General features: G+C 42.2%; 1 non-coding gene and 1 pseudogene across 1 annotated transcript; both read right to left on the bottom strand.

Moving 5' to 3' along the window:
* Nucleotides 1-2,673: 2,673 nt before the first annotated feature.
* On the bottom strand, nucleotides 2,674-4,978 carry LOC133716865 (heat shock cognate 70 kDa protein-like; annotated as a pseudogene).
* A 10,526-nt stretch (nucleotides 4,979-15,504) lies between these two features.
* LOC133719126 (U6atac minor spliceosomal RNA) lies at nucleotides 15,505-15,632 on the bottom strand. The gene has a single exon (XR_009850854.1). It is a non-coding gene; the product is annotated as a U6atac minor spliceosomal RNA (small nuclear RNA).
* Nucleotides 15,633-16,142: the final 510 nt, after the last annotated feature.

The following is a 16,142-nucleotide window of genomic DNA, read 5'->3' as shown; positions in this document are numbered from 1 at the left end:
TTATATTGTTTGTTTTAATGTAATCTCCTGAACTAAGTTATATGCAGGGATTACTGCCTTTTGTATTGTTTGTTTTAATGTAATCTCCTGAACTAAGTTATATGCAGGGATTACTGCCTTTTGTATTGTTTGTTTTAATGTAATCTCCTGAACTAAGTTATATGCAGGGATTACTGCCTTTTGTATTGTTTGTTTTAATGTAATCTCTTGAACTAAGTTATATGTAGGAGTTGCTATGATTTGAATTGTGTGATTTTAGGTGATCTCCTGAACTAATTCTCTATGCAGGGATTACTAATTTTTACCGAGTGTGATTGTGTGTTTGGTTGTGTTTTGTGGAGTTAAATGTTGTTGCTTTGATTTATCTCACGAATTGAGAAATTATAAGCATGAGTGACGTGAGTCATTTTAATTGAGTTTACTCATACGAGCTTAAAAAGTTTACCGGGTTTGTTGTTTGCAATTCCGGTGCACTATTCCATGGTGTAGGGGTTATTGTGCAGGTCAGTGTAATCATCATCGAAGCTGAAGTTTTGTTGCTGTCGTAGCTTGAACGTAGTATGGTATCTTGGTTCTAGTCTTCCGCTGTGTTGTGAGTGTGGAGGGTGCATTTACTTATTGAATTATTATTCAGTTTAATTTGTAAACACTTGGTGATGTGATATTTGACTCTAGAGAACGAGTCAGTGTTGACATTGTGAGTTCAGTTTGTTTGTTACTTAGTTTAAATGAAAATTTTTCTAAGAGTCTTCTTGTGATTGTTTGTTCTCGCGTTTCGGATTTGAATTCCTTTATTCAAAATTCGGGGCGTGACAGTATATATATATTTTAAATGAAGCGGTGTAAGAGCTAAGTCAGCTAACTCAGCGCCCTTACCCAAATTTATTAATAATCAAGAAAAAAAAGATACATAGCAAGGGGGGTTAAACCAAACCTTGCCTAGAGAAATTACAAAATTGCAAAGTACAGAGAAGATAATTCCCAAAGAGTTAGAAGTACATAAGATCATTGAGAAGCGGTGGGCTAGGCCAAGACCGCTTAAAAAAAAACATAATACTAAAAGACAAGAAAAAAGAGGCACTCTTTATCTTTTCTGCTTTTTCCACCCATAAAACAAGACAACCCTTTCACTATGAAAAACGATAATTTGGAAAGCCCAAATAATCAGCTTGTAGACTGTGGAGCTCACTAGCAGATTGGAAGGTTTTGGTTTTTGGTCCCCCATATATGTATTCTTTTTTCCAATGTTCTAAAAAACGGCCTAGGCGGTAAGGAACCGATCGGATTTTGGCCTAGGCGTTGCCCTTAGGCGCTGGGCTACTAGGCGGGGACTAGGCGGCCCTAAACCCTAATTTATTCTATATTTTGACTATTTTTATATTTATAATTAATTTTTACACTTTAAATATTTTTATTTTTATTATTATAGGTCATAAAAATAATTTAAAAAAAAAAAAAAAAAACCGCCTAGTCCCCGCCTAGGCCTCTAAGCGCTAATCCCCGGGTCACCACCCGACTAGCGCCTAGCGTTTTTTGGAACCTTGCTTTTTTTCTTTAATCTCATGGAGTGATAGAGAGTATCCTCCTCTTCTATCTCGATCTCTCTTATTATCCTAAATAAATAAAAAAAATTAAAAAAAATAACAACAACAACGAGAGAAAATTGAAGAAAGAACATAAGGAAGGAAAAATGGTTTTTGTTTGGTTTCAAGTTCTTAACCATCAGTTGTTTTCTCTTCTGCGGCAATTGCTAAAGATTTCAGATGCGCCAACTCGGTGTCCATTCCAACTGCTTCTTCAGATTGGGCCTCACCTTCTGTTCTTCGCCCTCAACCTTCAGACATTAAATGGAAACCTCCTCCTCCTGGTTTCTAGAAGCTAAACTTTGATGGTTCCGTCGTCGGGAACAAAAGTGCTGCTGCGGGTTTTGTCCTTCGAGATGAGCATGGTAACCCTATTTTTGCCGGGTCCAGGAATATCGGGATCTCCTCTGTTCCTGTTGCGGAAGGAAATGCACTTCGTGATGGCCTCTATCATGCCCTTCTCCTCGGCTGTCGGAAGATTTTGGCTGAAGGTGATTCCAAGCTTCTGATTGACGTTGTCAATAACAAGAGTGCCACTCCTTGGAGGCTTCGTACTCTTGTCAGAGATATCGTTAACCTTTCTAGCAATTTTGAGCACATTGTCTTTGCGTTCATCCCTCGGGAAGCAAACTTTGTGGCTGATGCGATGGCAAATCAAGGTCACCATTTGAAGACTCCCACTACTTGGAAGGGGAGACTCCCCCTTTCTGCCCTTTCTGCTTTCAACTTTGATTCTTTTAGTTTCGGTTGTCCTAGGGGCTTCCGGTTGTAATTTTTGTTTTGCTCCTCAAAAAAAAAAAAAAAAAAAAAAAGTTCTTAACCATCATAAAGTGATGAAACTAACTAATTACTTTGACATTCTATAGGTCACAACTTCCATCACTTTGGATTGAACAATATGAGTGAAAAAACTTGAAGGGTGGAAGCTGCAAGTCTGTAACTTGCTTAGAAAGAACTCAAAGAAGTAATAATAAAAAAATCGGACTGTAAAAGACAAGAGTCACAAGACCATTAGGACAAAAACATAACAGTACTAAAAACATGGCAAGCTAGCTCCTTGCAAACATCAAAGTATATTACGTTAACCTTGTTAAACCAGAGTCACGATTCCTTGTTTTGTTCTTCCGTCACAATCACCAATGATTGTAATCCCCTTCTTCTGACCCGTGGACTTGTCCTCAGCAGATACCTTTAGGATACCATTAGCATCTATCTCGAAACAAACATCGAATTTTGGAACACCCTGGGGAGCTGGAGGAATGCCCTCAAGCACGAAGTGGCCCAGAAAGTTGTTATTTACGGTTGTTTCACTCTCACCCTCATAAATGGGGAACACGACTTGAGTTTGATTATGACGGTTAGTAGTTACACGTCTGTTCTTCTTTATGGGAATTCTGTTGTTTCTTGGGATCACGACTGTCATGAATCTCTTGCAATGGTCTTCCATAGTGCCCACCCCTAGTGAGAGAGGGGTGACATCCAAGAGAGTAAAGTCTTGAAGCTTCTCATTTCCATTTCCACTCAAGACTCCAGCTTGAACAGCTGCACCATATGCAATAGCCTCATCAGGATGAATACTCTTGCACAGTTCCTTTCCCTTGAACACATTCTGTAATAGTTGTTGCACCTTGGGAATTCTTGAAGAACCACCGGCAAGAACAATATCATGCACACTGTCCGTGTCCATTTTAGCATCCTCCAAACACTTTTGCACAGGCTCCATACATTTGGTGAAGAGATCCATGTTGAGTTGTTCAAATTTGGAACGGGTGAATGTCACATAGAAATTGACACTCTAGCCTGGTGCAAACATTCGATTTCAAGGTCAGTTGTAGTTGTAAATGAAAGTCTCCTCTTTACTTTTTCACATGCATTTCTTAACCTCCTAAGAGCTCTGATGTTTCCACTGACATCCAAATTGTGCTTCCTCTCAAATTCCTCAACACAGTAATTCACCATTTTGGTATTGAAGTCCTCACCTCCAAGATGAGTATCTCCAGCAGTGGCTTTCACTTCAATGACTCCATCACCTATTGTAAGTAGTGACACATCCAAAGTACCCCCACCCAAATCAAATATGAGTACATTTCTCTTGCTATACCAACCAGCCTTCTTGTCAAGGCCATAAGCAATGGCTGCGGCAGTTGGTTCATTGATGATACGCATCACATTTAGGCCAGCAGAAATACCAGCTCTTTTTGTAGCCACACGCTGTGAATTATTAAAGTAAGCAGGGACCGTGATCACTGCATTCTTCACAGTTGATCCAAGATAGACTTCAGCAATCTCCCTCATTTTTGCAAGAACCATAGTTGATATCTCTTCAGCAGTACACTGTCTCTCTTTGCCTTCGTGCGTAACCAAAATCATAGGCTTATCATCAGGACCTTCAACCAACTTGAATGGCCAGAGCTTCTTGTCACTTTGAACGGACGTATCACTGAAATTCCTGCCAATTAACCGCTTTGCATCTGCGAATTGATTCAAATAAATTTTTTTTTTTGAAAGATGCAGCATTTATTGCAATTCAGATGGCTTTCTTTAAAATCGTAACAGGATTTTCTTGGCAAATACAAAGTTCATTTCTTTCAAGCCTTGAGCCACTCAGGGGAAGGATATATATATATATATATATGAGTTATTATCACAAATGGTACCTGAACTATACCTCAATCTTATCGATGGTACCTGAACTTCAATTTTGATCACAACCAGTACCCGAACTTTTCGATTTCATTTTAAATGGTACCTAGAGCCACCTCCGGTCACTATTCCGACTAAAAACGGCATGGGAGGCAATCATAGTGATGATTTTTCATGATTTCAAGGGTTGCAATCATATATAGTGATGATTTTTTGGTAATAGACTTGCCTTGAACTTGTTTTTTTTTTCTTAGATTTGGCTTTTTTGGCCGGAATAGTTACCGAAGGTGGCCTTAGGTATCATTTAAAATGAAATCGAAAAGTTCGGGTACTGGTTGTGATCAAAATTGAAGTTCAGGTACCATCGATAAAATAGAAGATAAGTTCAGGTACCATAAATGATATCTTTTATATATATATATATATATATATATATATATATATATATATATATATATATATATATATATATATATATAAAAGATATCATTTTCAACTCCTTTAAAAGCAATAGTGAACTGTGTGAAAACTAGAAAGGGGATAGAAGAAGAAGAAGCCTTACCGAAGATGGAGTTGTTGGGGTCCGCTGCTTCTCCTACCAGAAGCTCAATATCAGTGAAAGCAACACATGGATCATTCGCTATGATATCTACATTATTGTTATCATGGTTCCAAACTCCCACACATGAGTACTTTGTGCCGAGATCAATTCCGATTGCATGACCTTCAATTCCAGCCATTCTCACCTAAAATACTCAAAACTAAATTAAACACACTTACAATCAAAATGCTTGTGAGTTGGGCAAGTCAAAGAATTAATGCAACCATCTATGATTTCCACCCCGATCATAAGGCATGAACAAAATCATAGCATTCGAAAATATTATGTAAAATTTTGCAATCATGCATATTGTGGTGTTATTTTTATGTATCAATTATATAGATAACAATAAATACATTTAGGGTAAATGGAGGGTACCAAGGCTCTTCTTTGGAAACGTCGGGGTGACTGAATATCTTATTGGCAGCAGACCTAAATAATCATACAGGGAAGTCTAAACAACTTATTGGTTAAAGGTCCATCAATGCTTCAAACCAAACCCAAAAAGAAAACAAACACACATGTTATCTCGAATCACCGGTAACAAATACGAACCCAGACCAGTTCTACGGGTTTTGGCAAAATTTGAGGATGAAAGCAGAAAATACAAAATCACATATGAAAGTACATAGATACTAACCAATCGGGTATGGAGGTGGTCAGAGGTGGCGGCGAATGTGGAGATTAAGCGTCGGGTAGTACGTACACAGCTTTTTGATTTTTGATTTTTTCTTTCTTTCTCTAGACAGAGTTAAAGGATGGAAAGTGTGTCAAAGTTAAAGAGAGTGAACAGAAAAAGAGATGCTCATGGCGATTAGCTTTTCCTTACTAACGAAGCAGTGTCATTTTTGGTAGTCAAGCGCTAAAACTTCCCGCCCACGAGAAAAAATAAAAAAAAAAAAACTTCACGCTCGTCGAATTCGAGGCCCAAAAGTTCTTCAAAAGATGTGTCTCCCACTCCTAATATGTCACCAGTAATTTCGTCTCAAATTGGGTATTTTCTAGCGAGAAATTCTTAGGTGGAGGTTTCCCCACCACATGGCTTTAGGGCCCTCCAATTAAAAATCAGAAAACTTTCCTCTTTTCCAAAACTGCCCCTGCTTTTTAAATGTACAATACCCAAAAGACCCCCCTGCTGGGCAGTGATTGATCTGCCGCACCACGTGGCGGTGCGCGTGCCCCACGCAAGTCTTTCTCTTTTCTAGCTTGTAGAACCCTTCGCCTTGAAACACCGCTTAATTAAGCTTCCTTAACAAAAAGAAAAAAAAGAAAGAAAGAAAGATACAAGTAGCACCAATTGGGAGAAAATAGAGAAAAATAAGTGGGATTAAGGTTTGAATAAGAGAAGAGAACGAAATAACAGAATAAGAATAGAGATAGGGTTTGCAAGGTCTGCAAACGAGGGGAGGGTTTTAGCGAGCAATAGACGGCGGCGCTTGGCCCGTCCGTGCTCAGCGTTTGGTCTCGGGCAGACGAGGTGTTTCCAGGTGGTGTTCTCGAGCGCGGGGGAAGATGCGAATTGGTAGGCTCTCCGTTTGGCTTGCTCCGGTTGCAGAGTGCGGTGGTGGAATTGGGTTTGAGCAGAAGGACCTGATCTTGAGGTCGTCTTCTCATATTTCTGTCGGCTTGTTCTGTCGCAGATCGGCGAGTAGGTCGGGTCTAGCAGATCGGGTTGAGTGGTGATCGTTCTAATCGTTGGTGCGCGGATCCAGTTGGTTTTGGATCTTTGCTAATTGCAGAGAGATGGAATGGTGGAAAGGCCGACCCCCGGAAGTTCAGATGCCGGCGGTGGTGACAGCCTGGCACAGTGTTTGGGCTTCTGTTTTAAGAACTCGGATTTGGGTTTGGGCCCAATTTGAGTAAGCAGATTTCAAAGAAGAGCAAGAAGACTAACCTGTTGTCGAGGTTCTTAGCTGCTAGGTTTTAATTTCTGCTATTAGACAATTGGATGCAAGTCTTGTTGAGGTAGGGGTAAAATCTATAAGCTTTGCTAAGATGTTTCTAGTTGTAATTTGTACCACAATTGCTTGCCGGAAAATTAGACTACATGAATGATTTTTCCTTAGGAAGCGAGGTTATTCTTGCTTAGTTAGGCTTGCGTCATGCGAGCGTCCCATTAGACTTTAATGAGTTTAGTTTTAACTTAGATAGGTTATCCGGTTTTTTTTTTCCTGATTTTCTTATGTAAGTTCTGTTAGACTCTGGCCTGTTTTCATGGCTTGATTACTAATGAAATCAATTTCTATTCAAAAAAAAGACAAGAGAACGAAGTTAGGTATATTTCATTTTCTATGATAACAAAATAAGAATAGACATAGGGTTTGCAAGGTCTGCAAACGAGGGGAGGGTTTTAGCGAGCAATAGACGGCGGCGCTTGGCTCGTCCGTGCTCAGCGTTTGGTCTCGGGCAGACGAGGTGTTTCCAGGTGGTGTTCTCAAGCGCAGGGGAAGACGCTAATTGGTAGGCTCTCCGTTTGGCTTGCTCCGGTTGCAGAGTGCGGTGGTGGAATTGGGTTTGAGCAGAAGGACCTGATCTTGAGGTCGTCTTCTCATATTTCTGTCGTCTCGTTCTGTTGCAGATCGGCGAGCAGGTCGGGTCGAGCAGATCGGATTGAGTGGTGATCGTTCTAATCGTTGGTGCGCGGATCCAGTTGGTTTTGGATCTTTGCTAATTGCAGAGAGATGGAATGGTGGAAAGGCCGACCCCCAGAAGTTCAGATGCCGGCGGTGGTGACAGCCTGGCACAGTGTTTGGGCTTCTGTTTTAAGAACTCGGATTTGGGTTTGGGCCCAATTTGAGTAAGCAGATTTCAAAGAAGAGCAAGAAGACTAACCTGTTGCCGAGGTTGTTAGCTGCTAGGTTTTAATTTCTGCTATTAGACAATTGGATGCAAGTCTTGTTGAGGTAGGGGTAAAATCTATAAGCTTTGCTAAGATGTTTCTAGTTATAATTTGTACCACAATTGCGTGCCGACAAATTAGACTAGATGAATGATTTTTCCTTAGGAAGCGAGGTTATTCTTGCTTAGTTAGGCTTGCGTCATGCGAGCGTCCCATTAGACTTTAATGAGTTTAGTTTTAACTTAGATAGGTTATCTGGTTTTTTTTTCCGGATTTTCTTATGTAAGTTCTGTTAGACTCTGGCCTGTTTTCATGGCTTGATTACTAATGAAATCAATTTCTATTAAAAAAAGAAAGAACGAAGTTGGTTAGAAATAAGAGAAATTAGCCAGAGAAACGATGATACATGTCTTCAATAATTTAGAAAAAGGACGATTAGATAAAGAGAAGACATGAAGAGACAAATAATAGAGATTTTGCCGGACGACATTTTTTTCATACAAACACCTAGTCTGAAGATTAAAGAAACTAGAGCTGGGCTCGGATAAGTTTCTTCCAGTCATTAGCCAGAATTGACACCGAACCAGTGGAACCCAGTTCGGTTCAGTTACTCAGCTCTTGGGTCAACTTCAATGTTAAAAAAAAAAAAAAAAAATCTCTGCAACTTCGAGGAGAATGGGCCGAGGTTTTTGATTTTGTTAGAGAAAGTAATATGATGTATGCAACACCATTGTGTTAGCATAAGCTTGTGACAATTTTACACACTTAAAAGTTGTCCCCTATTTCCTTTCAAAAAAAAAAAAAAAAAAAAAAAAGTTGCTACCTAGCAAAAAAACAACATAATACATGTGTTTCTGTTGAAGAATACGGGACCTAATAAGATAAGAAGCATGATAGGGAGAGAGAGAGAGATGACACCGGATGTATAGTGGTTCACCTTGCCCTTGAGGCAAGGCTACGTCCACTTAGAGATTTCTACTATGAGTGAGGCCAAGTGACCTTTGTAGTGATACAAGTGAGGGGATCATGGATCCATCCTTTCTAAGGAGGGGAGGACTTCCCTTTATAGCTAAGGGAAGTCCCACTCTATTTACATATCCTCGATGTGGGACAATAATACATATATTGCTTCTCTTGAAGCCTCTTGGAGAGCATAGGAGGGTGGCCTCCTAGCAAGGTACCGGCCGACCTCCACCATAGCGAGGTAGCTCGGGTGTCGGACTACCGGATGCATGTTGTAGGCGGGACTAGCCATGCCGCGGGGCCCACCTATGAGGTCGTTGATTATGCTTGGCGGTATGTAATATAGGTGGTATGTACAAGTCCCCCAAGTCCCCGAGTAAGAGGCGCTTCTTGGTTGGGGAGTTTAAATATGATGCTGCCAAGTATGAGTGATGACCTTGTTGAACGCCATACCCATACTAGTCCCCCAACTCCGTAAGTAAGAAGGGACTCTACGGGTATGTTGGTGCCCCGGGGCCCTCATCAAGCTAGTACCTGCAAATAAGATGAGTGCACACAAAGCATATTGATTGCGCTAGGGCAATCTAAGTGACATTTAAGTCAAATGCATCGAGGTGCATGAATGTTTATGTGAGATGCATGTTACACATGGTGTGGATGCTCATATTATGTAATGTTGACAAACGACGTATAAGTCAAAAATGTATGTGGTTGTGATAGCATACAAAGTGTGTATGATGCATAGATATGTGATGAACGTGATGACACGTACATAATGATATGTAATGTTGTATGCACGTGATACATATGTGTTAGGATCGGGAGTGTTGTTACTTGCCGAGTCCCCCAAGTCACGTAGTAAAACAGGAATTTGGATTTAGGCTACGGTAGACGAAGCCGGTAAGGCTAAGAATGAAGCTCCGGGTATCGAAGTAACCATTGACAATACTAGCGAGACTATGGCGTGACCATGATAGTCCCCCAAGTATAGGTTAGAGGAAGGAACTCTGACTTACTTAATCCGAACGTATAAGCCATAACCCGATTGTTTGGCTCATGTGTAACGGGAACGTAAGAGATGAGCTCGCTCATGTTGAGCGGGTGTGAGTTTTGTCCTATGGTCTTATTAATGGGATGTAAAAGAAATTTAATTGTTGCGATCAACAATAGGTGAAAAATTTCAATATTTCCATTAATAGACCGTAGCATGAAAAGTATGAGCGTGAAGCTCAATGATAGTCCCGGTCGGGTACTACCTCCACTTGTGATAAGTGGTATGAATAAGTCCCCCAAGTATAGAGAATGCTCGGGAGGTGAGATGACTCAAAAGCAAGGGACTGGACCTTGGCTTACCCCGCCTTCGGTACCAAGTGGGGTTTTCTGAGGGCTTGAGTCTATGGTTCCCGATGGGGTAGAATGAGGATTTGGGTCTCTGATACCCGGAAGGGTAAGTGAGGACTTGAGCCTCTGATACCCGGAAGGGTAGATTGAGGACTTGAGCCTCTGATACCCGGAAGGGTAAATGAGGACTTGAGCCTCTGATACCCGGAAGGGTAGATTGAGGACTTGAGCCTCTGATACCCGGAAGGGTAAATGGGGACTTGAGCCTCTGATACCCGGAAGGGTAGATTGAGGACTTGAGCCTCTGATACCCGGAAGGGTAAATGAGGACTTGAGCCTCTGATACCCGGAAGGGTAGATTGAGGACTTGAGCCTCTGAGGGTAGATTGAGGGCATGATGCCTCTCGTACCCGATAGGGTAGCATGAGGGCTTGATGCCTCTAGTTCCCAATGGGGTAGCATGAGAGCTTGATGCCTCTCGTACCCGATGGGGTAGCATGAGGGCTTGATGCCTCTAGTACCCGATAGGGTAGCATGAGGGCTTGATGCCTCTAGTTCCCGATGGGGTAGCATGAGGGCTTGATGCCTCTCGTACCCGATGGGGTAGCATGAGGGCTTGATGCCTCTAGTTCCCGATGGGGTAGCATGAGGGCTTGATGCCTCTCGTACCCGATGGGGTAGCATGAGGGCTTGATGTCTCTCGTACCCGATGGGGTAGCATGAGGGCTTGATGCCTCTAGTACCCGATAGGGTAGCATGAGGGCTTGTTCAGCGTGGCCCGGTGGGGTCACGTGAGGGCTTGAGCCTCCTTAACCCAATGGGGTTGAATGAGGGCCTGTAGGCCTCCTTTACCCGGTGGTGTGACCCCGGGTAGAATGATGTATAGATATTGGCCTCGTGACCCCGCTGGGGTACCTCGCCGATTAGGGAGGATTTATGTAAGAATATGACCTTGGCTTTACCCATTAGGGGTACCTCGCTCGGGGCAAAGATGTTAAGTGCCGCATAAAAAGTGCCGTATGTGTGCATGTAGTAATCGTAATTGACGGGCAATTAAATTAAAGTATGAAATCAATACATAGGCATAACGGATATGATAATAGATATGAGATTGAATTTATCAGATATCATAGGCATGCTTTAGATAATAGTAATTGTTATTGAAGCATGCAAACCATTGCATTTAGCTCAAATTGAAAGAGCATAAGTGAGAACTTATCTTATACTGATTTGAAGTGGATTGGAATTGTTTGAAACATGAGATTCCATGTTTCCTTAGGAAAATAAGATCCTTCTTATGTAATTGATCGATAATGGGCTCGGTGGGAGGGATTCGTCCTCCTCCAAAAAATTGGTGAGCAACATACAACTATATATGGCAGCTATATCTGAACACCGATACATGATATTTGAAGACGTAGATCGATGCGTACAGAGCATGCAGAAATTGCAGAAAGAGCAGCAAACAGGCATATGGGTACCGATAACTTTGAGAAATGGTAAGAGTGCGAAGACTTAGCTTTGCATGGCAGACGTATACTGCCGGGAACGATGCACAATTCTGGGATTGTAGAGTACCCGGAGGAGGAAGATTCCGGGCTGAGTAGATCGATGGGTTCCCGGTGGTTCTTGTATCAAAGTAGCCTGTGCTCTCCGATTGGTGTCCAAATTCCAGGTGCCCAGAGCAAATATTTTGTTGGAGCAGCGGGTATATGTGAAGACCCAGCGACCATTGGGATCAAGTGAAGGATAAACAGAAGCTACCGGGAGATCAAGAAGCTGCAGTGAGGCCATTTTGTGGTGAAGACATGAAATTGTCGCTGCCTTGCCGGGGAGATGAATAGGTGAAGATCCGGGGTGCCTAATACGATTATTGTGATTAATATATATTTTTTTTCTTAGCTGAACTTTTCTGGTACTTGGAGAGCTGGTGCCGGTGGTTTGTGATCCCCGGGTTAGGGGCATGGGTGTCGGAGCTTCCTATTTGAAATGGCCCGAGTATTCCCTATTTGCTGGTACCGGAGGCTTCGATCAAGAAGCTGACCCCCGATAGAAAGGAGAGATTCCCGGTGAGCAACTGCGAGCGGGACCCGGTAAGTGTAGGTGTCGGTGGACTCGTGGTGCCGGGAGTGAGCCGGATAAAGGTCATGGTGCTGCCAGAAAATAATGGTACCGGTGACTGATCGTAATGACTTGCTCCGACGGGGTCTGTAGGTAGATCCGGGGTGAGTCCCCGAGAGTTGCCGGGACGGTGTTGCCGGTAGTGGGTCACTGAGATGGTGGTGATGATGAGATGATCACCGGGGTGGGTTGGGTGTCCAATCCTTCCCGGCTGTTTAGAGCAGAACCATTCCTTGCAGGCAGCTGGTACCGGCGATCTAAAGCGGCAGCTGGTACCGGTGAGTTGACACGGTGGTTTACCAGTGCCGGTGGAGGCAGGGGGTACCGGTGACCGCTCGACCAAGAAGTCGTCATTGAGACTATCACCGAGACACTCAAGTTAACTGAAGCTGCTGATGCCATGAGGGGGGAAGCTGTCGGGGACTCGAGTCTCCTGTGGGGAGTGGTTTTGGTGTTTGTGGCCCCAAAAGAGCTGGGTTTGTCACCGGGATTAGAGGATACCGCTGGGACGAGCATGTTGAGGTAGTATCGGTGTCTGAAAATTTTGGTGAGTTACCGGGAGTTGAGGCCACCGAGACAAGCGGGTACTACCTGGATGCTGACATCTCTGTGGATATTGGAAAACACCTGGTGTTCAAGCAAGGGGTTGGCTCCGGGACCGGCGTTGTTGAAGCAACACGGTGATTTGATATATGTTCCCGAGGCCGATGGAGATGAATTACCCAGAGCTGGAGTCGCGGTAAGTCACCGGGGTGGGTGTTTTGTCTCGGCCGGTAATTAATGATGACGACCCCGGAGAGTTTGCAGGTGAGGCTAGGCTCAAACAGGTCCACAAGTGAGGCCAGGGAACTCACGTGCGAGAAGTGAACAGTTGGTGTCTCCGGGACTTTGCAGGGCTACGGGTCTGGGGTTGTTCAAGTTGCTGCATGGTTGCATGGTTGCATGAGTGAGAGCTACACGTGCAAGCAGCTACATGGCTATTCGTCTGAGGGTGCGGGGCATGCACGTACCCGTTGATTTATGAGTCCCGGAGAAGAATGGAGCTTGGGAGTAGAGTTGAGGGGTGACTCGAGTCCCGGATGGATAGAGTACCGGATGATTCATTGGAAGCTTGGGGAGGGAGGTGGGGTGTCTTGCATGTACCCATGTACCCGATGACTTCACCCATCCATGACTCTTGCTCAAGGTCGGAGGCTCGTTACCCAAACTTAGGGGCCCTCCTTCTAGCGCCAATGTTTCTGTTGAAGAATACGGGACCTAAGATAAGAAGCATGATAGGGAGAGAGAGAGAGATGACACCGGATGTATAGTGGTTCACCTTGCCCTTGAGGCAAGGCTACGTCCACTTAGAGATTTCTACTATGAGTGAGGCCAAGTGACCTTTGTAGTGATACAAGTGAGGGGATCATGGATCCATCCTTTCTAAGGAGGGGAGGACTTCCCTTTATAGCTAAGGGAAGTCCCACTCTATTTACATATCCTCGATGTGGGACAATAATACATATATTGCTTCTCTTGAAGCCTCTTGGAGAGCATAGGAGGGTGGCCTCCTAGCAAGGTACCGGCCGACCTCCACCATAGCGAGGTAGCTCGGGTGTCGGACTACCGGATGCATGTTGTAGGCGGGACTAGCCATGCCGCGGGGCCCACCTATGAGGTCGTTGATTATGCTTGGCGGTATGTAATATAGGTGGTATGTACAACATGTATTTTAGTTCAAGTTGACTAATATTTCAGAAACGATCAAGAGTCGAAACCCAACCGGTAATTTAACATTCTTGAACCGAAACATTTTTTTTTTGCCAAGAACTGTGTTAAACGTTAAATTTTTGTCTGGTTCAGCTAGGCCGGTTCCCTAATTCTTGGGGTCCAAGAGTCCAACCCCAGAAAAGACTACTGGCACGTTTACTTACTTGGAATGAGAGAGAATGATTACGGGGTAAAACTATTCCTATGTTTACTAACACATAAAGGTGATGCCGGATAAAAGTATTCATGCGTTTACTAACACATGAAGGAATCAGAATGGGTGTAGGTCCCATCTCCTTATAAGGAACCGATTCCTGAATACTCAGGAATTTGATTACGAAGGGGGGAGATGAGTTTAGGAATCAACTCCTCCAGAATCAATACCGATTCCTTTCTTCTCCCATTCCAGTTGTCTCCGATTCATGATTATTTTCCATTCCAAATAAGTAAACGTGTCATACATGTAGTCTACAAATTGCAAGACTAATTAAACTTTATAGGAACGGGAACAATTACCCTAATTAGCTACCATATATTTGATTCATGTAATTCCAACTATAATAATTTGGTTAATCTATCAGCATTTCTTGTGGAGCTGTAGAACCATGTGGAGAATGATAGAATATAACTAGTAACTCAACGATTTAAAACACACAATTGACGAGCAAAGGCTTTGCCAATCTTTTATATTCTTAAGTCGTCTCCTTAGTTTTATGTGTGTTTTTTATTTTATTTTTATTTTCATAGATTTATTAGTTTACCATTTTATCCTTTTTTGATAAAAGGACTTCTATCTTTTAGTCTTTTACATACTATTAGCAAAGGAGTTTTGTGGAATATTGAAAGTTTCACTGTCTTACAGATCATTCATTTAATTTTGTTGAAACTTCAAGGAATGAGGAATCGGACCCCTAAACCTCATTCACAATCATCCACAATCGTGAAGAGAAACACTATCGGATCCCAAAGCAAAAAACCAATCCCAACAGCTATTCAGGTGGCTTTTGAATTGAGAATTTTTTTAAAAATTGTATCCTTCCAGTATTATATTGGAAACATTGTAGAGTGGATAATGGTTAAGTATGAAACTAAAAGAGTCATGAGAAAAAGAAGTTGAAATCTAACTCAGAGAGATGACCTGCCATGTATCGAGCTAACATAAACGGAATTTTTATATCTATTGTGTCTTGACTTTTTTTGTCAGACATTGGAATTTTTGTTGTTATGTGTATTTGGTTGTAAGCTTTTTGCCTCTGGGCTATCAATAGATGAACTTCAGACCAAAAAAAAAAAAAACTTAATGGTATAAAAAAACATTAGCTCCAGAAACATTTCATAGTTTACCTTGTACTTCAATGTAACATTACACAGTTGTCCAACACCCATATATGTATTCGATCACTAATTTCAACCAATTGAAGTAATTATATTTTGTCCAACATTTGTACTCATGTAAAGTTGAGATGAGATCATTAGTACTTGTCAACATCAAACGCGTATATCATATTCTTATAAGCATGTTTTGCAATCTACTTCCACAATTTGCCAAAAGTAACTTGCCAAATGAAATGATTTGGCAGGTAAGTTTGGGTGAGCTTATAGCATTTTCCTCTATTAACATCAAACATCAAGGGCTCTAGAGTTTTCTGATGCAAAAACAGAGAGGAGAGTTCTAGCTAGAGCTTTCACAGTTTCACTAATGCTATATCTTTAACCAGATGTGAGGTAACAGGCAAGTCCAAAGACTGTTCCCGTCCCTGTCAGGGTATTGCCAACCATCCCCCTAAAGCTCTCTATCTTTCCCAACGATGGCACATTAGATATATTTTACCCCATACTCAAGAAAATGCAATAAATTATATCTGAAGTAGAGTAAATGCAAAGAAAAATGCCATAAAACAACCTTAAGAAGACAATACCCTCAAATAAACGTGGTTTGTTTCATAACTGGAGTTAATGAAACAGACATTTTTTTTTTAATAAGGGATTAGGCGATATTAGCTCCTCGGAGGCAAACGATGTAGGGAACAAGTCCCACTCTCAATCCCGAAGGAGAGGGGTTTGCCACACTCTGGGAACCCACCGCCCGTCCCCCTATTTTTATTTTATTAATAACATAAAAAGAAAATACAACTAAAGAAGGGGGGGGGGACATAAACCTTACCCCAAAAGCTAGAAAGAAAGACAAAAGGAAGTGAAAAAAATGAAGCAGAACCTCAAATTTTTCCAACTTCCAGATAATTAAACAGCTTGCAAAGCAAAACAATGAAAGAAAAAACAAAAGTTGCCCTATCTGCCAAGA

Source organism: Rosa rugosa, chromosome 6 (genome assembly GCF_958449725.1).
Source record: "Rosa rugosa chromosome 6, drRosRugo1.1, whole genome shotgun sequence".
Lineage (NCBI taxonomy): Eukaryota > Viridiplantae > Streptophyta > Magnoliopsida > Rosales > Rosaceae > Rosa > Rosa rugosa.
Note: the sequence above shows the minus strand (reverse complement) of the source record. Positions and strands in the feature narration are given on the sequence as shown.